A 25,886-nucleotide genomic window follows, 5' to 3' on the forward strand; every position below is an offset into this window, starting at 1 on the left:
TACAGCAGAAATAACACCAGATCAGACTAACAGTATACTGTCCAGCATTTAACCTGGTGACAGGAATAGTGTGAGAACGCGACTGGACATCGTTTGATTGATTTAGACTGAGTAAACACGCACTGTGATTTTTATGAGGTAAAGTCTGTTCCATTTTTGACTTCACAGCAATGCATGTGTAAAGGAATAAAACTGGCCAAATTGTAAGGCAAACAAAAGTAAAATATTAAATTGACTTGGGTGAAGCAAAACACTTAAAGAGCCTCAAGTACAACAACTGATCTTAAGAGGAGTCATTACAAATAGAGGTCAGGCACTTGGTGAATAAGGGCCATTGCTAAGAACATAATTTACTGAATTGACAACATCTTTAAAAACAACACTGAACCGTCGGACGTCAAATGACTTATGCTGCATGATGTCGCCTGCCCTGTCAAGTCCTCTTCTCATGAGTCAATGCAGTTCTGTGATTCAGGGGATTGAAAACAAGAACACAACAATAATCGTGTCTTAGGAAACCTATTAGAAGCAGAGTAGTGCAAGAGCATCATTAATCAAAATGTCAAGTAGATAGACCTAGAGGATTGTGGGAAAACAAATCTCACCCTGAAATCTTCATGTTTTTATTGGGTTTCTCAGGAAATGGAGAACCATTTCGAATTACATCCTCAATTGTCCTTCAGTTCTCCATTGAGGTGCTGCAGGAGAAATATAGTTAGGAACATATGACCAAATTCCTATACATATGACTGCATGTTTCCTGAATAATTTAAGCATAAGGATTTTATTCCAACTCAGATCCCAAATTATGATCCTAAATGTTTTCCATTTTTGGTTTATCCATTTCACTAAACAATGGGGTGATCGACGTCTTTTGAACGGCTCCTTTTTGCATGCTGACAAGAACAGTAATTCATGAAAAATGAATTGTCTGAGTTAGTAGAGTAATTTAATCCAGAACAAATTTTAGGGTTAAGCAGGAACACTGAACCCCCGAATAAACAAATGGATTAGCTTTCCAACAGTAGGAAATGTAATGTGCCAGCATTCTGGCGTAATTCAAGAGCATGTCTTTACCTCATTGGATTGCAGATGTTTTACATTCCATGTCCCTAAAGATGACTGAGGTAAGAACATGATTTCAGGTCTACTGCAAATGAGGCTTCATTTCAAGCAGAAAGTGACTGAGCCAGAGACAGGAAATACGACAATGTAACTCAAGGAGCCGACGTCGCCAGCAAAAACAAGAACAACAGTTGCAGAGACAACCTCTTATGAAAATATTGAAGATGATCATATAATCATTCTGGTCAAAGTTGAGTGATGTTTATACAGCACAAAAAAACATTGCAATGTATTTCTGGGTGGTTGTTATGGTGTTGCTAAGTGGTTTATTTTTTTCCCTTTCACACTGCTTAACCCTAGGTCATTGTCATCCATTCTAAACCCTGCAGGGATGTTTAAACTTGTAATTTAGAATCAGAGTAAACGTTGAGATGTGAAGCAAGATAACCCAGGATTACGTTTACTTAGGGTTTAGAATAACCCTAACTAGGTCATTTTAAATGGCTAAATGGAATTCTGGGTTATCTTGCTTCACGTTTCACATAGTTTATAATTTACCCAGGATTTACAATCAATCCTGGGTATTCATACGTTGCTGTTTCATTCCTAAACCCTGAGTTAACATCTTTATTTGCGTATGTGTCAGTGTCACTGTTAGGACGAACTCTGCACCTGATATTATAAAGAGGCTAAGATTGCACATCCTCATATATTCTGCTGACTGTACTATCAAGTTTTTTTCTGAATAGATTTTAAGGACTTTTTATGGACTTTTCTGTCATTCTAAACATCGTTTTTATGTATGCATGATTTGGACAGTCATGGAAACACTGCACATTGTAGGAAAAAAGGTCAAATGCTGACAGAAACTGCAACAATTTGAGTGCAGAAGAGGCTTATTTTATTTATAGTCCATTATAGTATTCATTCATGAACGCCCTCTGATGTCATGTTTACCATTGGGAAGTTTGGAAATCATTTTGATACCTAAATTCCTGAGCTGGGTATGCCGTAAGCTTTAAAAATGGTGGCGGGGACAATTACTATGTTATTAGTTTTCCCCCAAAACAGCTAGATTGTATTGTCTTGTCATTAATGTAGTGTATTTACATATATCACATGAGTAATCATTTGAAGCGTATGTTTTATACACATTGAAAATAGCATTTGACCAAAATTACAGAATCGGAATCTGTATATCGTAAATGTTTATATGGTTGTCAGTGCATGTGACACTACATATACTGTTGGTTTTAATGTGAATTCCCCAATCAATAAGCAATAATAAACCTGGTGTCCTCCATGATTCCTGTTCCAACAATAAAGCACTTGAATGCAACAAGATCATAATCACGACTTCAGAAGTGGGAAGTATGAAATTGCGAGGCAGCACATGAAAGCAGCATTAAGCGCAGTGTGAAAAGCCCAGGATTCTATTCACCCGGGGTTTAGAATGATTTCATTACGCTAAAATTCTATTAATGTTTTCAAACAAGGATAAAAACCCAGAAGAAAAACAGATTGTGTTGTTCGTTTTGCACTGAAAAATATAAAATCTAATAACAGTAGTTTACCATCTCTGGAGGATTTGCAACAAAACACATCATAATATTTAAGATCTGATACTGCATAGATAGTGTTGTAAGTATGGATCGGATTTTTGTGAGATTCTAGATGGTAAAACTATTCATTCATGTGTTGAACTTTTCACCCTGATTTTTTATGAATATTTGCATGGCCTATAACCATATACTATTTGTTTAACTTCAGAAGTTGAGAGTTTCAGTGTTTCAAACTTCATATTCGCCCCATCCTATTCTGAAGTCATCTTCTGATCATTGTAGTTGACCCAACAAAAATAGACATGATCCGTATCATTAACATCAAATCAAAATCATCCAGCTGGAAACACTTTAAATCAGATTTGTCTACTGACGTCATTGTAATGCAGTGTTCCCATCCATATTTTGAATAATGGAACTCAAAAAAAAAAAAAAAAACTTTTACTCTAGTACATTTGTAAGCATTTTTAAGTGCTGAACTATTTCCAAAAGAACTAGAGACAATCGAAACTATTTAACTTAATCTTGTGTCAAAGATAAGAGAGAAATTAGGTAAACTGAACTTTTAAACTTCAATTAACAGTGCAATATACTGTAGTGATGTGTCAATCACTTTGATTTTACAGCTAAAACAAACCTCTTTAACTATGTACTTTATAGGTCAACCATACGAACATGTCATTTGCTTTAGTTGAATTTGTGCCGTTTGATCACTCAGTCAAGAACTCAATGTTTGGTGATCCATTGGACATACAGACCCAATGAACCATGTCTGTAGAGTCGGGTCTGTTTTAAAAGCTAATTACATAATAATTCCTCATTAACAACATTATTTTATAACAGGAGTTTCTGGCCTTCTATCAAACTGCTGCAGAGTGATTCATTTTGCAGATCGTTGCCGGTCAGATAAGCGCAATTATGTCTACAGCTGCTCCTTGATAAAACCCAAGCTGGTATTTGATTTGAGCTGAAGTAAAATTATGTAACACTAGGCTTCCCCATGCATGTTATGATTTTTGAACGATTTGCACTGAGAAGGAATGGTGATTCTTAGCATATCTCCTTATGCATAGCCTACATGCAGACAGACAGCACAAGTAAAACGTGCTCACCCTTGGCTTCAGGCAGTGATATAGTAATTGAGACACCTGTCTTACGTCGTCTTTTTGGCAAACATCCTGCCAGACAATGAAAAAGATAAAAAGTTAAGCCCTCTCAGCGTGTCATGGCATAAATCACGCGCCCATATCGCTGTAGAATGAGAGTGTGGCGAATATGTTACATGCCATAGTTGTGAGCACATTATATATACAACATTAGAGCTTACAGTGTGAATCACTGAACAAACAATGCTGGGGAATTTAATCAGAGCGAAACGGAGCAAAAAAAAAAAAGCTTGGTTAGCTGTCCGTCAACATTCTGGCTGAGGCAAAGGCTTTCTTTCGGGCACATACCTGTGAGCTGTTACCATACATAGAATCAGCACTTATCACAGAAGAGGGATATAAATATTGAATTTAGAGCGTCTGGCTCGTAAGTAAGCCAAAAACTTAATGCTGCGTCTATGAATAGAAAGCTCTTTATTAGCTGTCCCTGTACACGTTCTTTTCATTCGCTGTGCTGTAAATTGAGAGGATAAAGGGATTTTGTTTGTAAAACATGTCGTTAGAATGAGAGTCATCCTTTTGATCATTAACGTGGTTTACTGTTGGTTAAAACAGACTTTTTTTTACTGTAAGGTCACTTTGTACCAAGAGAAGAAAACTGAGAATGTGGAATTGTGTTTAGGCTCAACTTCAAACCCAAACTGTCCCTATATTTCATTTGCAGGCAAATGCTGGCCAAAAAAAAAAAAAGTTTAAATAAGTCTATGATTGGATCTCATTATTGCAGGGCTTATTATGTTTCTAGCATGTTATATGTTTTCAACATTTCTTGACCAAAAATGTATACCTTTTCCATCAAGAGGTGCATACATTTTTGGTCAAGGTCTTGTATTGACAATGCAAAAGTCCAGCACTCTGTAAAGTCTCCAGCACATCCTAAAGACTTTCAATGAATTTAAGGTCTGGACTCAGAGTCGCCAATTCATGTGTGTTCATCCAGCTCATTTATGAGCAAACGTTACTGTAGTATGAAGCAGCATGAGGGCGATTGTTAATGAGAGATTAGCACAACACACGGCTCGAAAGCAGCAGAGCTTTTACAGGTGCTGGTCATATAATTAGAATTTCATCAAAAAGTTCATTTATTTCACTAATTCCATTTGTGAAACTTGTATATTATATTCATTCATTACACACAGCCTGACTTATTTCAAATGTTTATTTCTGATATATTTTCTGATATATTTCAAATGTTTATAAATGTAAATTTTTATGATTATAACTGACAACTATGGAAAATCCCAAATTCAGTATCTCAGAAAATTATCATATTACTTAAGACCAATACAAAGAAAGGGTTTTAAGAAATTTTGGCAAACAATTGTGTTGCCTACAGAACTAAAATGAGAGACCGTTTAAAGGCCTGTGCAGGTGTTTTGAGTCATTCGCTGATTAGAGTGTGGCACCAGGTGTCTTCAATATTCAACCTTTTGACAATATTCAAATTTTCTGAAATACTGAACTTGGGATTTTCATCAAAATTAAAAGAAATAAACATTTGACGTATCAGTTTGTGTGTAATGAATGAATATATTATACACGTTTCACTTTTTTCATGGAATTAGTGAAATAAATACATTTTTTGCTGATATTTGAATTATATGACCAGCGCCTGTATTATACCGCAGGCGACCACTTCTGCTTCTTCCACTCATGCATATGTGGGGTAGTGTTTTATCATATTACATACATTTGAGTGTGTTAAAAGTTATGTTATAATGCCACACAATGTTTTCGATCAGTGCGCACTATGAGACACTTGTTGCACTGCAGTAAGCTAGATCCATATTAGTCATGGTGAAACATGGTACTCGCCGTAAATCAAGAAAACGAGATTTAAACAATAAGACTACTTGTGTTGGGCAATATAACAATGATTCGTTCTCTGTCGATGAATTTATCCAAACAGTTATTCACCTGTCAAATAAAACAAATACATTAAAATACATTAAAAAAAACATTCTTTGGTGTTTCCATGGATTCTATAAAATAAAATAAATCAAGGGTAACAGGGGTATGATGTCACTGATAGGCTACGTACGACACTGTCTGTGTCCTAGCTGGTTAAAATTGCTTATTTCTCTGGATTTACACATTCTTGAAAATATTTGGGATAATGCAAGTGCACAAGTCAACAAAATATATAACATTATTCTAGTGGGTTTTTGATATTTTAATCTGAAAATCTTACATATTGTGCCTTTAAGGCACTTTTATGTCCCAGAGGAATTATATTTTTTCTATTTGTTATTTCAAAGTTACATGATAACTGTCTTGGTAAAAAGTCATACTGTGAAATAAATATAATAGTTGTCACAATTCCCCTGTGTCTTTTTTTTAGGACTTTTATTTTTACATTCTTTTGTCTTACTGGGTCTGTTATAATTTCCTGTGTTTATTCATGTTTTACCTTGTTTCCATACTTATGTTACCAGAGATGGGCTGAATCTGAAATCACCCCCTAAACCCTAATCTCCTATTCCCTGCTTTAGTCCACTATTACAATTCACTTGAAGGAGTGAATGATAACAAGTGTGTGAAGTCGCACAGTTGTTGAGTGTACATCGGCTGTACACTCATTATTGTGGTGCAATGTGGGATTGAATGAGTGCACTCGAACATGTCCACTATGGTTTCGACACCACTGCAATTGGCAGTCCCTTCAAATAATGGCCTATTTGAAGGTATAGGGGGCAATTTCAGATTCAGTCAAGGCATTATTATTGGGAGATATGAGGGTGTGTGGATCTACCATTGGAGAAGGTTAAAGATTAGCCAATGGGCTGTCGATTCATTAAATAGTAAACCGTATTCCCACAGAAGCAGCATATTTACCATAGTGAAGCCTTTCCTCCCTTGACATCCATTAAACAGCTTCTGGTCTCCTTTCCTGCGTACCACAGCGTTAGCAGGCGTTATGCTTTTTTTTTGCTAACTTTGCAGGCTTGCCTTCAAATGTCTTTGATGATAGCATGTATAGATATAGTTTCTAATCTCTATGATTAATCATCACACACCTGTCCCTCATTACCCCGCAGTGTAGGCCAATTTATGCCCTTATGCGACAAACTGACAAATTCTCTTGTATTGTATGTTTATACATTGTAGGACATATTAAACAAACTATAGTCAGAGTGTGAAAATTATGTTTTAAGATAGTTTATTGTCTTAAAGTCCACAAGGCCAAAAGTGTCCATTAGTTGAAGAAACACTAGATTTTGACAACTGCAAAAGTTAATTCATAAAGCAAATGTGCAAATAATTATCTGGGAGAGATTGATGGCTGTGCAATATTGATGTCAAGAACACGCGAGACATCTTGTATGTGGATTTAAGAAATGCCAATTAAACTAAAGGGAGAATTCTATGTGCCCTTAAAGGGATCTTTTGCAGAACGGAAGATATTTTGAATAAAGTTTCAAGTGATTTTGCTAATACAAAGTCAGTGGGGTCCAAAACAACACTGTACGTTCATATAGGGGAAAAACACTGTAACATTTTTCAAAATATATATTTTGTGCTCTGCCAAAATAAGCCTGGAAATACACTCTGAGAGTATAGGCATGAGAGTTAGGCATACAACGAGCAAATCCTTGCTTAAGCTACAAGAATGCAATACAGCATGCTGACACAGATTGCTAGGAAGTGTTGTGAAAAAAAAGCTTAGCACAACAGACAGTTTGCATTGCATTTGTTCCATAAACAAAAATGAGATTCAAAGACTTCAGTGTAGACGAAAACATTTGTGCCAGGGAAACGTTAATTGCGATAACTTTGAGAAGGCGATATTGTATTTGAGCCGCTGCAGCTGCTTATTGCTTAATTATGAATTATTATCATTCTAATAGTCACCACAGAACCAATTACTCAAATGTCTCTGAAATATTCAGCTTGTCCTAGTGATAGTAATTCACTCTAACGTCTAAACATCCTTCCCATGCTCATTCAAGATAGAAGTTAACCTCGGCTTTGTTATCTGTGGTCTGGGCTGGATCGTTCGGATGACTTCACTGCCTCAAGCTGAAAACGTTCATGGTATTTGACCAGGAACATTGTTTTAATTGTGACATCACGGTCAATCTGTCAGCGCTGCCAGTGTGATAATGTTCCACACACTGGGTTTTTATTGCAATGTAGGGCTGATTGTGTCTGCTGTCTGTGATACCCCATCCTGAGACCATGGCTCTGTTCCAAAAACTAAGTTGCCTATGGGCAGCAGTTTATAACATCAGCCTAGACCCGCTTGTCAGGCACAAAGACGAGCACCTTTTGCAGCTTTTTGAAAAAGAAGTACACTTTAGGCTACTTTAAAAAAAAAAAAATTGCATAAAATGGAATTTATATTTCATAATTAAGTCCCCATAAAAAAAAAATCTTATTTTGTATGGAACATTGCAGTATTTATTATAAATGATTAATTTGTGCTCATCATTATTCTTTTTTTTTGTTAATTTTTTTATGTACCCGTGTAATCTTTCTCTCTCTTGCAATGCCTTATCTGATGATGCTTTTACTGGCACAAGGACAGGACAACCTACTACTCACATGAGACTGACCAATAGCAAATGACAACCATCCAATCAGTTCCTTATGGATGTCACACTTTTTCTTTTTCGAGAAGCCGCTTCATTCAGATGTCACAATATTGAATATACTATACTATAATATAAATAATATAATGGTCATAATGTTTACGGCCACTTAAATGCATGTTATTTACAATTAAATGTATAATAGTTTAAATTAAATGCAGTTAGTTCAATTTAACACTGTGTCCACTGGACGAGAGAGGCGTGATGTGACGCAACAAAAGTCAATAAAACCAGTTATAATCAGAGATTCTATCTAAACTGGATGCAGTACAGCGTGAGTGACAAATCTCTGAAAGTAAACTGACGCCTCGTTTTATGATGTTCTGACACAAAGGACAAATGTTTTGCAAAGGATCAAGTCTATGCAAGATCGCAAAGTATCTAGTCTATCTACAAACCCGATTCCCAAAAAGTTGGGACACTGTACAAATTGTAAATAAAAAAGGAATGCAATAATTTACAAATCTCATTAACTTATATTTTATTCACAATAGAATATAGAAAACATATCAAATGTTGAAAGTGAGACATTTTGAAATGTCATGCCAAATATTGGCTAATTTTTTGATTTCATGAGAGCTACACATTCCAAAAAAGTTGGGACAGGTAGCATTAAGTTAAAATATAAAAAGTTAAATATACATATAAGGAACAGCTGGAGGACCAATTTGCAACTTATTAGGTCAATCAGCAACATGATTGGGTATAAAAATACCCTCTCAGAGTGTCAGTGTCTCTCAGAAGTCAAGATGGGCAGAGGATCACCAATTCCCCCAATGCTGTGGTGAAAAATAGTGGAGCAATATCAGAAAGGAATTTCTCAGAGAAAAATTGCAAAGAGTTTGAAGTTATCATCATCTACAGTGCATAATATCATCGAAAGATTCAGAGAATCTGGAACAATGCTACTGTTATGGAAATCACAACATGGGCTCAGGAATACTTCCAGAAAACATTGTCGGTCAACACAATCCACCGTGCCATTCACTGTTGCCGGCTAAAACTCTATAGGTCAAAAAAGAAGCCATAACTCACCATGATCCAGAAGCGCAGACATTTTCTTTGGGGCAAGGCTCATTTAAAATGGACTGTGGCAAAGTGGAAAACTGTTCTGTGGTCAGACGAATCAAAATTTTAAGTTCTTTTTGGAAAAATGGGACGCCATGTTATCCGGACTAAAGAGGAAAAGGACAACTCAAGTTGTTATCAGCGCTCAGTTCAGAAGCCTGCATCTCTGATGGTATGGGGTTGCATGAGTGTGTGTGGCATGGGCAGCTTACACATCTGGAAAGGCACCATCAATGCTGAAAGTTATATCCAAGTTCTAGAACAACATATGCTCCCATCCAGACGTCGTCTCTTTCAGGGAAGACCTTGCATTTTCCAACATGACAATGCCAGACCACATACTGCATCAATTACAACGTCTGATGTCATCTATGTTGTATTCTGAATAAAACATTGAAATTTGAAACTTCCACATCATTGTGTTCTGTTTTTATTCACAATTTGTACAGTGTCCCAACTTTTTTGGAATCAGGTTTGTAGGTCTTTCCCCATCTACCATATTGTTAAATGATTCAGGGAATCCGGAGAAATCTTAGTACATTTAGACAGTAAACCTCTGCAAAATATGAATGACAATCATGCTGCTCTTTTAAATGCAGCTACATGGGCTCTGTCTTTTGGAAAACCGTTATCTCTTAACACAGTCTACTGTGGCATCAAGGAAGGCCACATTGATTTCTGTTATGCGAGGAGAAAGCTATAAATCTGTTCAAAGCAGAAATGCAGCAGAGCTCTATGTGCCCGAGCTCATCTCAGATGATCCAAAACACAGTGGAAATGTTCATATGAGTTTACTTTCAGCATGTTTTTGGGGACCATCCAGACTTTCATAAGCGACAGGTGCAAAAGCAAACATGTCATGTATGGGGGTGCATCAATGCAAACAGTATTGGTGACTTGTATTTGTGTGAAGGTACCATTGACGTGGAGGCATATGTCAGGATTGTACAGAGACATTTAATGGCATCAAGATGACATCTTTTCTGGGAAGCAAGAAAATGCCAAGACTCATTCAGCAGGTACTATACAACAGAGTGATTTTTTAGACATGCTACACTATACAGTGGATGCGTTTGACTGGCCTGCCTGTAGTCCACATCTGTCTCCTACTGAAAATGTATGGCCCATCATGAAAAAGAGAATCAGACAGCGACGACCATGGACTGTTGTGCAGATGTCTTGTATCAGGTAAGATTGAGCAAAAAATCCACTTGCAAAACTGCAACAATTAGTATCCTCAGTTCCCAAACTAAAAAGTGTAATTGAAATGAAAGGTGACAGTTGTACAGTAGGGCAAAAAAGTATGTAATCAGCCACCCATTGTGCAGGTTCTCCCACTTAAAAAGATGAGAGAGGTTCATTCTAGGTACACTTCAACTATGAGAGAAAAAAATCCAGCAAATCACATTTGATTTTTAAAGAATTTATTTGCAAATTATGGTGGAAAATAAGTATTTGGCCAATCACAAAAGTTCCTCTCAATACTTTGCTATACCCTTTGTTGGCAATGACGTTTTCTGTAAGTCGCCACAAGGTTTTTACACACTGTTGCTGGTAGTTTGGCCCATTCCTTAATGCAGATCTTCTCTAGAGCAGTGATGTTTTGGGGCTGTTGCTTGGCAACACAGATTTCATACTGAACACCCACTAAACGTTTTCATTGGGGTTGAGGTCTGGAGACTCCAGCAGGACCTTGAAATGTTTCGTTGCCTTGGCTGTGAGTTTGGGATCACTGTCATGCTGAAAAACCCAGCCACATTTCATCTTCTATCCCCTGCTGATGGAAGGAAATTTTTACTCAAAATCTCACGATACATGGCCCCATTCACTTTTTCCTTTACACGGGTTAGTCGTCCTAGTCCCTTTGCAGGAAAACAGCCCCAAAGCATGATGTTTCCACCCCCATGCTTCACAGTAGGTATGGTGCAACTCGGCATTCTTTCTCCTCCAAACACAACAAGATGAGTTTTTACCAAAATGTTCTATTTTGGTTTCATCTGACCATATGACATTCTCCCAGTCCTCTTCTGGATCATCCAAATGCTCTCTAGCAAACTTCATACGGGCCCAGACATGTACTGGCTTAAGCAGGGGGACACGTATGGCACTGCAGGTCCCTGGCGGCGTAGTGTGTTACTGATGGCCCCAGCTCTCTGCTGGTCATTCACTATGTGTGGTTCTGGGATTTTTGCTCACCATTCTTGTGATCATTTTGACCCCACGGGGTGAGATCTTGTGTGGAGCCCCAGATCGAGGGAGCTTATCAGTGGTCTTGTATATCTTCCATTTTCTAATAATTGCTCCCACAGTTGATGTCTTTACACCAAGCTGCTTACCTATTGCAGATTCAGTCTTCTCAGCCTGGTGAACGTCTACAATTTTTTTTCTGGTGTTCTTTGACAGCTCTTTGGTCTTGGCCATAGTGGAGTTTGGAGTCTGACTGTTTGAGGTTGTGGACAGGTGTCTTTTATACTGATAACGAGTTCAAACAGGTACCATTAATACAGGTAACAATTGGAGGACAGAGGATCCTCATAAAGTAGAAGTTACAGGTCTGTGAGAGCCAGAAATTTAGCTTTTTTTGTAGGTGACCAAATCCTTATTTTCCACCATAATTTGCAAATCATTTTTTTTTAAGATTCAGGCAATGTTATTTTCTGATTTTTTTTCTCATTCTGTCTCTCATAGTTGAAGTGTTCCTATGATAAAAATTACAGGTCTCTCTCCTCTTTTTAAGTTTGTTCAATTGGTGGCTGACTAAATACTTTTTTGCCCCACTGTAGCTCAACCGTCTTATAATTTGAATCTTGTTTTCTTGATTTACTGTGAGTACCATGTTTTACCATGCCTAATATCGATCTACAGTAGCTTCCTGCAGTGCAACAAGTGTCTCATAGTAGACGTTTTCAACACACTCAAATGTATCTAAAACAGTGCCACGTTTCCCTACATAAGCTTGACCGGAAGAGGCGAAGTGGCGACTGTGGCATAATAAAAGCTTCACTGCTCTCAAGCTGCGTGTCACGCTTGTCTCTCATTAGCAACAGATCCAGCGGCCTTGTTGCATTCTCAGAATACTCGGCCCTGCTCTGCTTCATACTACAGTAATATTAATCATTTCATCCATGAACGTGATTTCTGCCCAAGTCCCATCCCAATTCTTTTCCACCGGCTGTGAAGTGACGATGACAACTCCCATGAATCCACACTCAATCTCGCCGTCACCAAGCTAAGCCTTTGTTTTGAATAGGCGACCTATAGCAGCGAAAAACTACACAATTTGCCTTTAAGGATTTAATTCAAAATCACAGGTTCTTGATTTAATAGAATTTTACAAAATGCCCTAACCTTTCTTGATTTGGGGTTGCATTAAGTCACTTTCCCTCAAGTTCATGCTGGTATCCTAAAAGAGAAAACACTGGTGTAGTTCATGAAATGTGATTCACTAACTTTTTTGTCATTTAAAACAAACATTATTGTGAAATGTGTTGCTTGGAGAGTATGCTTGTTTTGCCTTTCTTTAAAATGCCACTTTTGTAATCTAAGGAAATTCAATATATGGGACCGTTGAATGTGATAGGGTGACATATGGTTTGGTTTGTTTAGAAAAATATGATTTTAAAAAGACAGAGCAACATTTCCCCAACATAATATGACAGATTAAGATAAAAATTAAGGTGCTGTGCAACATTTACTGAGGCACTTGCATTATGGTTGGTGGAGCATTGGTGGTCAGGACTGGAACAGATCCAACAATAATCAGTGACCTCACTGGGGGTACAAGGAAAAAGAAACAGACTGTATGCGTATGTGTGTTTGAGATTTAAATGCATTTTTACTGCTAAGGCTGCGCTGTAAACCCTAATGCACAAAGTAATTCATTTGTTTGAGTAGGGTAAACTTAATTTGAGCAAATTTGTTCATCAAATTAACTTTCATGAGTATTTAGAGATTTATTTTTCTTTTGGGTGCACAAAACTGACACATTATAAGTAATCTGAATTGTTTCATTGTTTTGAGTTTTATGGACTTGTTTTCTTTTTAGACAAATTTTTTTTAGACAGAATATAGACAAAATCAAATTTAACTGACACTGGGCTGCGATTTCTATTGCCATGACCCTCAAAAGGGAGAGTAAATACTAAAATTAGGTATTATACACTACACTATATTGCCAAAAGTATTGGGGCGTCCATTCAAAGTCATTGAATTTAAGTACTCCAATCACTTCCATGGCCACAGGTTTATAAAATAAAGCAATTAGGCATGCAGACGCTTCTACAAACATTTGTGAAAGAATGGGTCGCTCTTAGGAGCTCAGTGAATTCTGTGTGGTACCGTAATAGGTTACCAACTGTGCAATAAGTCCATTCGTGAAAATTCCTCACTACTAAATATTCCACAGTTAACTGTTTGTGGTATTATAACAAAGTGGAAGTGGAAGCAATTGGGAACAACAGCAACTCATCCATGAAGTGGTACCCACGTAAAATCACAGAGCGGGGTCAGCACATGCTGAGACGCACAGTGCACAGACCTTTGTGGGCACAGTTTAGGGATTGCCCCTTCCTATCAACATGACTGCGCACCAGTGCAAAAAGCAAAGCCCAAAAAGACATTGATGAGCGAGTTTGGTGGTGAGGAACTTGACTGGCCTGCACAGAGTCCTGACCTCAACCCGATAGAACACTGTTATAGCTGCAAAGGGTAGGCCAAATCCATATTAAACCCTACGCATTAAGAATGGGATGTCATTAAAGTGCATTTGCATGTAAAGGTAGGCATCCAAAAAACTTTTGGCAATATATAATGCTTTTTCTGCTAGATAAATGTTATGTGGGAGATTTAGAAATCATAACTCAAACATTTTGATGTCTTTTGCCAACTTATGTGGGTTTACAGTGTAGAATAAACCTACAAATCCATATAGTTCAACTAAATAAAGGCTCTTAGCATCCTAATAATTATCTTTTCTGCAGCACAATAGATGTATTGCTCAGTAGATGATGTAAAAAAAAAAAAAGATTAAAAATAATTCAATTTAATTCTCCCAGTAGACTACAAACACCAGAACGAGGGTGACTCCCTGCAGCACACATTCACTGTTCGATTGTTCAGATATCATTCAATTCATAAATGACCTACATTTGTGAAGGAGTCACCAGAATTGAAACAACAGAAGAAAAGGGGCCTCCGAAAGGAAAAGAGGATGCCCGTGTTGTTTTTAGGGGAAACTAGTCAGTATAACTTTAATGGGAAACAGTAAAAAATGAGATTATGTTTGTCTGTATGTCTGTAGCTGCATGTGTGAGGGATGTGCGGTCCAGGCAAACACTTTCTACAGTACAATGCTTTCATCTGAAACAAAAAGTGTTTTTTATAAGACACCGCCATTTTTTTTATTTTTTTAGTCTCATACCATCATAGATATCATGCACTCTCAAAAGTGATGTGCTAAATGTTAACACATGGTAATCCTCCAAACAAGCATGTTCAAGGGCATCTAAATAAATTCTGCACTGGCATCCATGTCAAGTAATTCAGCTCTGGTCTGGCAATGGCCAGATCATTCAATACTCCTACAGACATATCTAAATGTCTCGTTCTCATACTGCCACTCACAACATTGTAAAATTAACTTAAAAAAAAAAAACTATGAGGGGAAGAAAAGCATGACTATTGCATGACTATAAGCATGACGATTCCCATGGGAAGAGGGGAATGTGAAATCAGCAGTTGCTCTGGAGTAAAACATTTGTAATTACTAATAAATCATAACAAATTCAGCTTTGACAAGAAGAACATGTAGTAGAGGGTGGAAAATTAATAGCCAGGGTAAAATATAATACATTCATTACATTTTTGGAATAGTTTAGGAAATGTTTTGCTTAAAATGCATCCAACTTTTAAAGCGGGACCTAAATCAACAACAAGAAAAAAAAAAAAATTCTGAAGATAAAGTGAGTGGTGTTTGTCTGTCACCTGACTTCTCATTCATCCATTAGTTGTCATGGTTTCTAATTAGTTCTCACCCGTTCCCTGTTCCATTAATGATCTTTCCTTGTACATTTAGGATGTTTTTACACAACAACAATTGTTCTAACAATGGAAAAGTTTTTCACATATACAGATGAGGACATTGTGAAAAGATCCCGGTCCACAGAGATCCACGAAAACAACTAAAAAGGCTGTATTCTGCTCCAAGGCCAGTAGTTGGCGATGTCAATTTGTAAAGAAACACTACACTGACTGTAAAATAATATGGACGACGCGTCTTCACTGAAGCACCACGAACAACTTACGCAGGGAGACTGGAGTCAGCGCAGTAGAGAGCAGGAAGTAGAGCTGCGGTATTCAAAGCCCGTCCACACTCAATGCAGAACAATTCATTATGCGGGTGTAAAATAAACAGTTATGGAAATGTAGAAATTAAAGCTTAAGCTATATATTCACCAAAACTCTGCTATTGCCTCAGTGACCAGAGAAACTGTCAATCATGACATCACATGTTCATTAGAATACATGATTGGGGGCGCTAGAGAGCAACACATGGAGTAGGACGCGTTTTCACTCAGCTCCGTCACACTTGAGGAAATAAATAATCTAAAACTTCGTTTTTCCTGCTAAATTTGATAATTTAGCATAATTAACACACAGAGAATGAATAAATCCAAAAAGACTGTCAAAAAGGCTCCGTCCCCGGCTGCAGACACTATGGAAGGCAATCCAGCAAGTCCGAAGTTAGCCGATGCAAACACTTGCGGTCAAGTTAACTCCGTTAATGTGATCACAGACACCGATGTCTCTCAACCTTTGGAGGGTGAAGACGAGCCTTCACCTAAGGCTATTCTTTCAGCCATTAAAAAGATGGACTGTTCCATGAACGCCAGATTTAATGACTTGGAGGCTTCCCTGTCCGGAGTGAAGTCAACGCTAGCGGCCAATACATCCCGTATCGTTGACCTGGAGGAGGCTAGCACTGATTATGAGCGCCGCGTCTCTCATTTGGAGCATCTTTGCGCCAATTTATCACAGGAGAATACATCTCTGAAGTCTAAAGTAACGGATTTAGAGGCCAGATCCCGCAGGCAAAATATCAAGATCGCAGGTCTCCCTGAGAACGTCGAGAAGGGCAACCCGACACAGTTTGTTTCTGGCCTGTTTCCTTCGCTACTGGGCGAAGCTAACTTCCCGGGTGGTGTAAAGGTTGACCGAGCTCACCGCATCGGCCCCGTCATGAACAACAGGCCGCGAGTTATGATTGCCAGGATTCATCATGATGCTGTTAAGACTGAAATACTGCGGCTTGCTCGTAACCAAAGCCCGCTCTTTTTTGAGGGGGGCCGTATCAGTATCTTTCCAGACTTTCCAGCAGAGGTGTCCTCCCAACGCAAGCAGTTTGACGGAGCACGGGAGAAACTAAGAGCTAAAGGAATAAAATATGGTCTGCTGTATCCGGCCCGTCTCATCTTCACCCATGAGAAGACGAAGAAAATATTCTCGTCCCCGCAGGAGGCCGAATCATACATTGACAGTCTCTCGTAGCGATGGAACGTGAAGTATACTGTGGTACATCATGGTAAGACACTATTCCAAGCTTTGGTGACCAATCCATTGACTCGATGAGCGTGACTTGAAGGATCAGTCGGCCTATACTTTGTCACTAAGGACTTAACAAAGTCGAAGATTGTCCATATGTATATGCTTTTGTGTTTATGTGTAACGTACATAGAATTTTCATTATACGCGAATTTTTTCCTGACCATTACGAGTGGAGGCGGAGCTGTGTGTGGTTTTTTTTCTTTGAAAAAGAAGAAGAACAGTTAGTTTCGCCGGTCGAATTTTTTTTTTCTTTTGTCAAAAAGACCGCTTCATCTTTTTTCCGCTTCATCTTTGTGTTCCGTTCAGCTGTCCCACGTTTAAATGGGGTATTTAGATTTTCGCTGGGGTTCGAGAAGCGAGTTTATTGGGTTAAAAGTATGTCAGCTCTTTTCTATATTGCTAATGTTTATTTGTTTTTCTTTCTGTTTTGTACATCTAACAATGCCTATCCTTGTACTTAATTGTCACTTATTTTACCCTATGTTTTACCTCAAGCTGCACTCTGATGACCTCCCTTAAGAAGCATTTGAATATTCTGAGCTGGAATGTGCGGGGTTTAAATGATATTGTTAAAAGATCTAAAGTCTTCGCGCATTTGAATAGTCTGCACGCAGATATATTATTTCTACAAGAGACTCATATTAAGCATTCCTGCGCTCACAGACTTAGATGTAGGTGGATAGGCCAAATGTACCACTCTACTTTCTCTTCAAAGGCCCGTGGAGTATCTATATTAATACGCAAAAATATTCCCTTTCAACATTTGTCCACTAAACAGGATATCAATGGTCGTTATCTTATGGTGACTGGCACTATTTTAGAGAAACATGTTACATTTGTGAACGTGTACGCTCCTAATTTTGATGACCCACATTTTTTCCGATCTGTTTTTAATATCATACCTAATGTTGACTCCACTCATCTTATTATTGGAGGGGACTTTAATTGCATCCTGGACCCTTTTATGGATAGGCACTCCCCCAGCCCTCCCAAACCATCTAACTCGGCTACTGTTCTTAATAATCTCATTCATTCACTGAATATACTTGATATTTGGAGACTTCATCACCCTATTGACAAAGACTATTCTTTTTTCTCTAATGTTCATAACTCGTATACAAGGATTGACTATTTTTTAACTGATTCCAAATTAACCCCCAAGATCTTAGCCTCTAAATATCACAATATTTTAATATCTGATCACTCCCCGGTTTCTATTGCAGTAGACTTTGGAATGGAAACCCCCCCCTATTCTTGGCGTTTCAATCCCACTTTGTTAAATGAGGACCGTTTTAAAGAAACTTTTGCCACCCGTATTGCTGAATTTCTTACTCTGAATGATAAGGGGGACGTGTCTGATTCAACTTTATGGGAAGCTCTTAAAGCTGTCATTAGAGGCCAGATTATAGCTTTCCAAGCAGAACAGAAAAAACAGAGGGGCAAAAGGCTTTCAGAAATAGAGTCGGAGTTGCCAGTGCTTGAGCATCAGTTCAAACTCACATCATCCAATTTAATTTTGTCGAGTATTATGAAGCTCAAATATGAATATAATACACTATTATCTGACCAAATTAGCTCCCTGTTATTAAAGATAAAACAGAAACAATTTGAGTTAGGTGACAAACCCAATCGCTTGTTAGCTCGTCAGCTGAGGGGCATACAAGCTAGTAGAGCCATAAAAACCATTAAGTTAAAATCCGGGGCCTTGACCAATAAACCAATAGAAATAAATAATGTATTCCGGGAATTCTATCAGGAATTGTATTCCTCTCAAAGTAGTGTAGACTCATTGGATATTACAAAATTCCTTCGTTCCCTCGGACTTCCTAAAATCAGTGAAGATGCGAGGGAAAACTTAAACTCAGATATTACGTTGGAAGAAGTTCTTACAGCTATTAGAAGTTTTCCCAATGGTAAGGCAGCTGGCCCAGATGGTTTCTCCATAGAATTTTATAAAGCTTTTTCTAATCAAATTGGCCCCTTAATATTAAGGATGTTTAAAAATTCTATTGAAAACAAGAAATTACCAGAAACACTTTACTCTGCAAATATTGCACTGATCCTAAAAAAAGATAAAGATAGTACGGACCCTTCCTCTTATAGACCCATTTCTCTTCTCGGTAATGATCTTAAAATATTTACTAAAATCTTGGCAAATAGGTTAAGTAAATGTATTAGCTCAATAATACATGAAGACCAAACAGGTTTTATCCCCGGTAGATTTTCTTTTCATAATGTACGTAGGCTCATGAATATTGTGTATCGGGGTAAAGGAAAACATGATAAAATAGCCATTCTAGCGCTGGATGCTTATAAAGCATTTGACAGTGTAGAATGGTCCTACATATTAAGCACCATTGAGGAATTTGGTCTGGGACAAAAATTTTCTTCGTGGGTTGAGATGTTGTACCTTTGCCCCTCTGCCTCTGTTCTTACAAATAATAACAGATCACTCCCTTTCCTCCTCCATCGTGGTACCCGCCAGGGCTGCCCATTGAGCCCTTTACTTTTCGCTATCGCGATGGAACCTTTAGCAATAAGTATAAGAAATCATCCGCATATATCCCCTGTCATGATGGGGGGTGTAAAACACCAGATTTCGCTATATGCGGATGATGTTCTTCTTTTTCTTTCAGAGCCAGAGAGATCGCTGCCTTTCTTGTTTGACCTAATCAGGGAATTTGGTACCCTCTCTGGATACACTGTTAACTGGCAGAAAAGTGAGTTCATGCCATTATACGACACTATGGATCCAGATTTTGTTAATAATCTCCCTTTTAGAACTGTAAGCAAATTAAAATATCTTGGTATCACTGTCCCAAGACATTTCAAAAATGTATATGAAACAAATCACAAAGTTATGATAGACAAACTGAAGAGTGATGTAGAGACCTGGCGAGTACTTCCTTTAACAATGATTGGTCGAGTCAACGCAATCAAAATGGTCACCTTACCCAGGTTTCTCTATTTGTTTCAAAATGTTCCAATCTCCCTAGCCCAGTCATTTTTTAAGACACTTGATTCAGTGATCATGCCATTTATTTGGGGGTATAAAGCCCATCGGATATCTAAAGCACATATCTGTAAATCGAAAGATGTAGGAGGTCTTGGCCTTCCCTGTTTTCAGCACTACTATTGGGCAGCCAACCTAAGGGCCTTAATGTACTGGCGTAGTGCATATCCCGAGGTATTGAATACCACCATTCCTGCATGGCTCGTTATTGAGCGGGATATTCAAAATTCCTCCCTTCCCGCTTTACTTTTTGCAGGAAATAAGCCTATTAGAACATTTAAGAAATGTAACCCCATTATTGTTAATTCTCTTAAGATTTGGTATCAGATTAGAAAGATCTTCAAACTTCCTCAAACGTGTTCTCTTACTCCTATAGCCTATAACCACGCATTTCCTCCCTCACAGACAGATAAAACTTTTTTATCTTGGAAAGAAAAAGGAATTGTATCCATAAGTGATTTATACATTAACAATGTATTTGCTTCTTTCGCCCAGCTTAGACAAAAGTTTGGACTACCCCCTTCTCATTTTTTCAGGTATTTACAAGTACGAAGCTATGTTAAAAGTAATATACCTAACTTTGAATCCTATAAACCCCCTGAACATCTTTATTATTGTATGACTTCTGAACTTAACATGAAGGGTCTTGTTTCTAAATTTGTTGAATGCCTAAATGACTCCAGAGTTCCTTCTACACAACATTTAAAGATGTCATGGGAAAAAGACTTGGGTATAGATATTTCAGAAGACTCCTGGGCAGACGCCCTCCGCAGTATTAAGTCTTGCTCCATCAGTTCTAATTTTCAACTGATACAATATAAAGCTGTGCATAGATTGCACTACTCCCGTACAAAGTTACATTCTATATATCCCTCTGTCTCACCTTTGTGTATCAAATGCAAGTCCAATGAGGGGACATTAGCTCACTTATTCTGGTTCTGCCCAAAAATATGTAAATTCTGGTCTGAGGTCTTTTGTTTTTACTCAAAGTTACTTAAGAATGATTTTCCCCATGATCCCCTTGTTGCAATATTAGGCTGGGCCCCTTCTTTAGAGACCTTTAGCTTTAATCAAATCCAGACGATACAATATGGGATGACAATAGCGAAGAAGGCAATTCTGTTGATGTGGAACAAAGAATTTGTACCTAAATTTGAGATGTGGCTAGCAGAGTTTAGCAGTGTGCTACATATGGAAAAGATCAGATATGAAATTGCTGGTAAACCGAAGAAATTCTTACAGATTTGGAACCCCTTTATGGAATTTCTGGAAAGGGATGATTGAATTTGACATTTTGGATGCTCTAATGGGTGTGGAACTGCAGATTATATACTGTCTTGCAGGGTGCAACACCTAACTTTCCTCTAAAACTGGGCAATCATTGGTGTTGGCATTTTTATTGAAGTATTTGACTTTAATGTATGTGTAATTAGATGTTTATAATGTGTATCTGTACATATGTATGGATATTGTATGTTAATGTGGGTATGTGTACTTATACATGTATGTATAGGCATTTATCATTTTTTTTTTTTTTTTTTTTTTTTTTTTTTTTTTTTTTTATCATCATTTATTTGTTTGAATTATTTGTTACTCATTTGCTGGCATGGGGTGGGGGGTTGTTCTGTAAAAATGTGAAAAGCTGTAAATAAAATATTAAAAAAAAAAAAGAATACATGATTGAGACGCTTTGGCTTTAGAGTGCGGCAGGCTTGGCTTGTAAAGGCCTATAAAATGAGAACTCTTTGTACACATGACATTACCGTTTTCGCAAATTTGTGTTTTCAGGCCCAAGCATTCATTAAAATGAAAAGAACTAAATATTTGTATTTGCATTGTGGTACTCAAGGTTATTTTGGCTTTGAATTTTATTTGTTAGAAATATGAATTGAATTTAGAAATGCTTTTAAAATTAAAAACTTTGCGCTTAATAAACAAAATACATTTTTTAAATGAAGACAGCGTTTGGAGTGGAGTGCAAAATAATCAGTTCCCTGAATCAACGGTCTTTGTTATTATTGTGAGTGTACATAAATAAAAGTAAACATTTTATAGTTTATAATTATGTCTTGCACTTATCTGTATGGCTAAAAATGTCAAAGTATTGTAAGTTACTGTATATCCGCTGTCATAAAGGCAATTTAATTAGGCTATGTTTAAATATTAGCCTATAATATTTTTTTATTTATTTCATATGTTGATTATGAAAATTGAGCAGCATGAGTAAGATGGGCTACACCAAGAGACAAGGAGTGGGGTCAGGCATGATTACTTCATTGAGTACTGTTTTGAATAAAAGTCTTTGTTTAAAGTGAATTTTGTTTCGTGGATTTCTAGTGTAGCCTATTTACTTAAACTTCTAGTCTAATATCTATGGTTTCAGAGGCAGCCAAAAGCATAATTCCAATGGCCTGAATAAAGCTCTCTCTACGGGCCTGATGTGCGATCCCGCGCTGAGTGACGTGCATGAATCATGTCTCAAGCAAAGAAAAAATACCGCAAGTTAGTAGTAAATTTTTGTCATAAAATTTGAACATGCAGAATAATACAGCATTGAGGTACACATTTTTAGCTATGTCTATGTCTTTTAATTATTATAGTATTTTAAAGGACAAAAACAAACTTAAACTATTGGCTTTTTACATCAAGTCAACTGTCACTTTACTTTGCGTAAGGCCTTGCTGAGGCACTAGGCCCTGTGCAGTTGAACACTTGGCACAGCCCTCGCGACGGTACTGCATGTTTTTGCTGTTTAAATCGGTTATAGAGACAATAATGGTACTGTTTTCAAAAGTGTGCACTGAACACTTAGACAATTTAAAAAAGTTTATGTTTTTCAGGCCCTTAAAACACTGTTGTATAAATGCCTAAAACGCATAAAAAGTTTTTAGTGGAAAACAGTGTCGTGTAAACGGACCCTAAGCCCTTGTTTTTTCTCAGTTCATTGTTTAAAGCTACACTGTGTGATATTTTCTCCCATCTAGTGGTGAAAAGGTATATGACCATCCAGTGAATAATTGTTTCTGTTCCTCTCAATTTCGATTTCGTTTCAACTCCTACGGTGGCCGATTTAGTCATGGCTTTCAGTTCGACCTCTTCGGTGAGTGTTGCGTCAACTCAAGTGATGAGGTAATTTTTGAAAACTATTATAATTTGCAGTTATTTAATTTACCAAATGATCTATGATCAAGTTAATCTATGTAAAATGAATAATAGAACTGAATAATAGTTCATTGCTAACATCAGCTATCAGGTTCCCAGACGAATGCAAGCTCTTAGTAAAGTAACTTTTATCAGTGCTATCATTATTCTGTATATTGTACAACACCACTAGCGTAAGGCAAACAAATTATAATGCAATTAAAATATTAATCTCATGTTATCCGTCATAGAACACGGATTTATGTTATAAGGTAAACAATACTTTTTCATCATTGACGCGAGGAAAACTATCCTAGACGTCGTTCTAGTGTTATGCACAGCACACCATGATATAATTAGCCAAGCAACAATAAAACTTCCAATATACACAAATAGGCTGAATTAATATTACCTGTCGAGAAGAAAGCAGGCAACGTCGGCGTTCTTTTTAAAATCGTTGCTCCTCATGAGCTCTTTCCATCTTGGAAAGGCCACTCCAGTATTTACTTTTGTCTTGTTGATTTGCCCGTCGCGTTGCCGTCTTAATTCTCTTTTCCGCTTCCTTGGCGACTCTGATACATATCCCGCAATGTTACTAGGTCCCCGACCGGGGTCGAATTCGGTAATCAATTCCGGGACGTGGTTGCTTTCACACAGAAGGCGACCCAGCAATGTTCCGGGAATATTGCGGGTCCGACGTGCAGTGTGAAAGGGGCTTAAGAGTGATCCTCCATCATCATATAGCAGCCTCAAGCAATCCTCCTCTTCACATGCGACACAGTGCCATCGAGTGTAAAAACGCGAAAAGCGAAGCTTGAATTTACGGGTATGTCCCTCTTTGGCAAATGTACTTTCAAGATGGAGGAGCAACATGGCGACCGCCATCCGAACCCTCAACACTTATGTATTTTCAATGGTATATTATAAAATTATGAGAATGCATTATTACTTGAAAGAAGTAAATATACATTAATGAGCACATATATTTTTGAAAGAACTAAGTGATTTTAGCTAAGAATAAACACAGTGTAGCTTTAACGTAACGTATGGTAGTGTTACACCTTGGTGTAATTCTAGATCATTCCTTTTTCGTCATGCTTCTTCTTCAAATTCTACTACACAGCTCACTGTTACAGATACAAGTTAGCTTATAGCTAATAAATAGCCAAAACTCAAATTCTGAATTTGTTGAATGGTTTTATTATTGTTTTTAAAGTATAAAAATTGTGAAAAAATGTATGTGTTTTATGTAAAGATGCACAAAGGAAGTCTAAATGTAAAAATAAAGGAAACTAGCACAATTAAATATAATGCACAATAGTAATTAAACAACGTATTTATTATAGGGTAAGGGTTGTTCTAGGATTAGTTTACTTTATAATTATGCTGTATACTTAATTTCATTAGATGTTAATACATTTACATTTATGCATTTAGCAGAGATTGATTAAGTGCTTATGGAATAGATGAGTTTTCAGCTGTCTTTTAAATGTTGTCAGTGATTCTGCCTTCCGGGTGGAGGTGAAAGGGATTTCATGCTTCTCTCTGATGGTACCACAAGCCTCTGCTCCTTAGCTGAGGGTGTAGACTCATGAGCGAGTCAAAGTATGCGGGTGCTGAGCTTGTGATGGATCTGTAAGCAAGTGTCAACGCCTTGAACTTGATGTGGGCAGCCAGTGCAGAAAGATGAAGAGAAGTGTGACATGAGGCCTTTTGGGTTCGTTGAAGACAAGACGTGCTGCTGCGTTCTGAATCATTTGAAGCATTTGGATCGCACACGATGGAAGTCCAGCCAGAATGCATTGCAGTAGTCAAGCCTAGAAATAACCAGGGCCTGGACAAGAAGCTATATTGCATACTTTGTTAGGAATGGTCTGATCTTCCTGATGTCGTGCAGTGCAAACCTTCATGACCGAAAGACAGCTGGTCATCAAAGATTACTCCAAGCCTGAAGGGGCAAGCAAAGATGAACCTAGCTGGATGGTGAAGTTGTGTTGTAGAGTTGGATGGGCAGGGAAAACGACAAGCTCAGTCTTTGCCAGTTTGAGCTTCAGGTGATGTTCTTTCATCCATGCAGAGATGTCCGCCGGACAGCTCGAGATTTGTGCTGTGGGATCATCTGGTTGAATTGAAAGGTTTAGCTGTGTGTCATCAGCATTGAAGTGGAATGAGAAGCCATGTGCCTGTATAAAGGGTCTCAGTGATGTAGGGTAAATGGAGAAGAGGAGAGGTCCAAGCACTGAGCCCTGAGGAACCCCCGTGGTCAGTTGATGGGCTTTGGATACCTCCCCTCTCCAGGCAACCTTTGAAGAACTACATATGAGATAGGAATTCCTGTGGATGCCCAGTGATGAGAGGGTGGACAGAAGAATCTGATGATTCACAGTGTCAAAGGCAGGAGATAGTTTGAGGAGGATTAGGACTGATGACTGATAGAAGTTAAAGATACTTAATATAAAGTGGAACTGGTGGTTGTGGACTGCAACCCACCCCCAAGATATTTCAGATACGACTCAAATCCCTCCTTCAATGTAGGTCAATGGGATTTTTTATTATCTGTCAGATGAAAAAGTACTGAGGAAAAGTCTTATCACTTAACAGAGAAAAAAAATAACAGAGCAACAGAACACCCCTCTCATTAACAATCTACTCAATTTTAAGTATCATTCATGTCTAC

General features: G+C 37.8%; 1 long non-coding RNA gene across 1 annotated transcript in view; it reads right to left on the minus strand.

The window, feature by feature from the left end:
* The window catches only part of LOC137046335 (uncharacterized), a 34,456-nt gene continuing 8,570 nt past the window's right edge, over window positions 1–25,886 (minus strand). Inside the window, exons 2-3 of the long non-coding RNA XR_010898937.1 lie at window positions 606–698; window positions 1–464 (exon numbers count right to left, since the gene is read on the minus strand). This is a non-coding gene — a long non-coding RNA (uncharacterized lncRNA). The remainder of the gene's footprint in view (window positions 465–605; window positions 699–25,886) is intronic.

The sequence above is a fragment of the Pseudorasbora parva genome, chromosome 18, assembly GCF_024679245.1.
Source record: "Pseudorasbora parva isolate DD20220531a chromosome 18, ASM2467924v1, whole genome shotgun sequence".
NCBI lineage: Eukaryota > Metazoa > Chordata > Actinopteri > Cypriniformes > Gobionidae > Pseudorasbora > Pseudorasbora parva.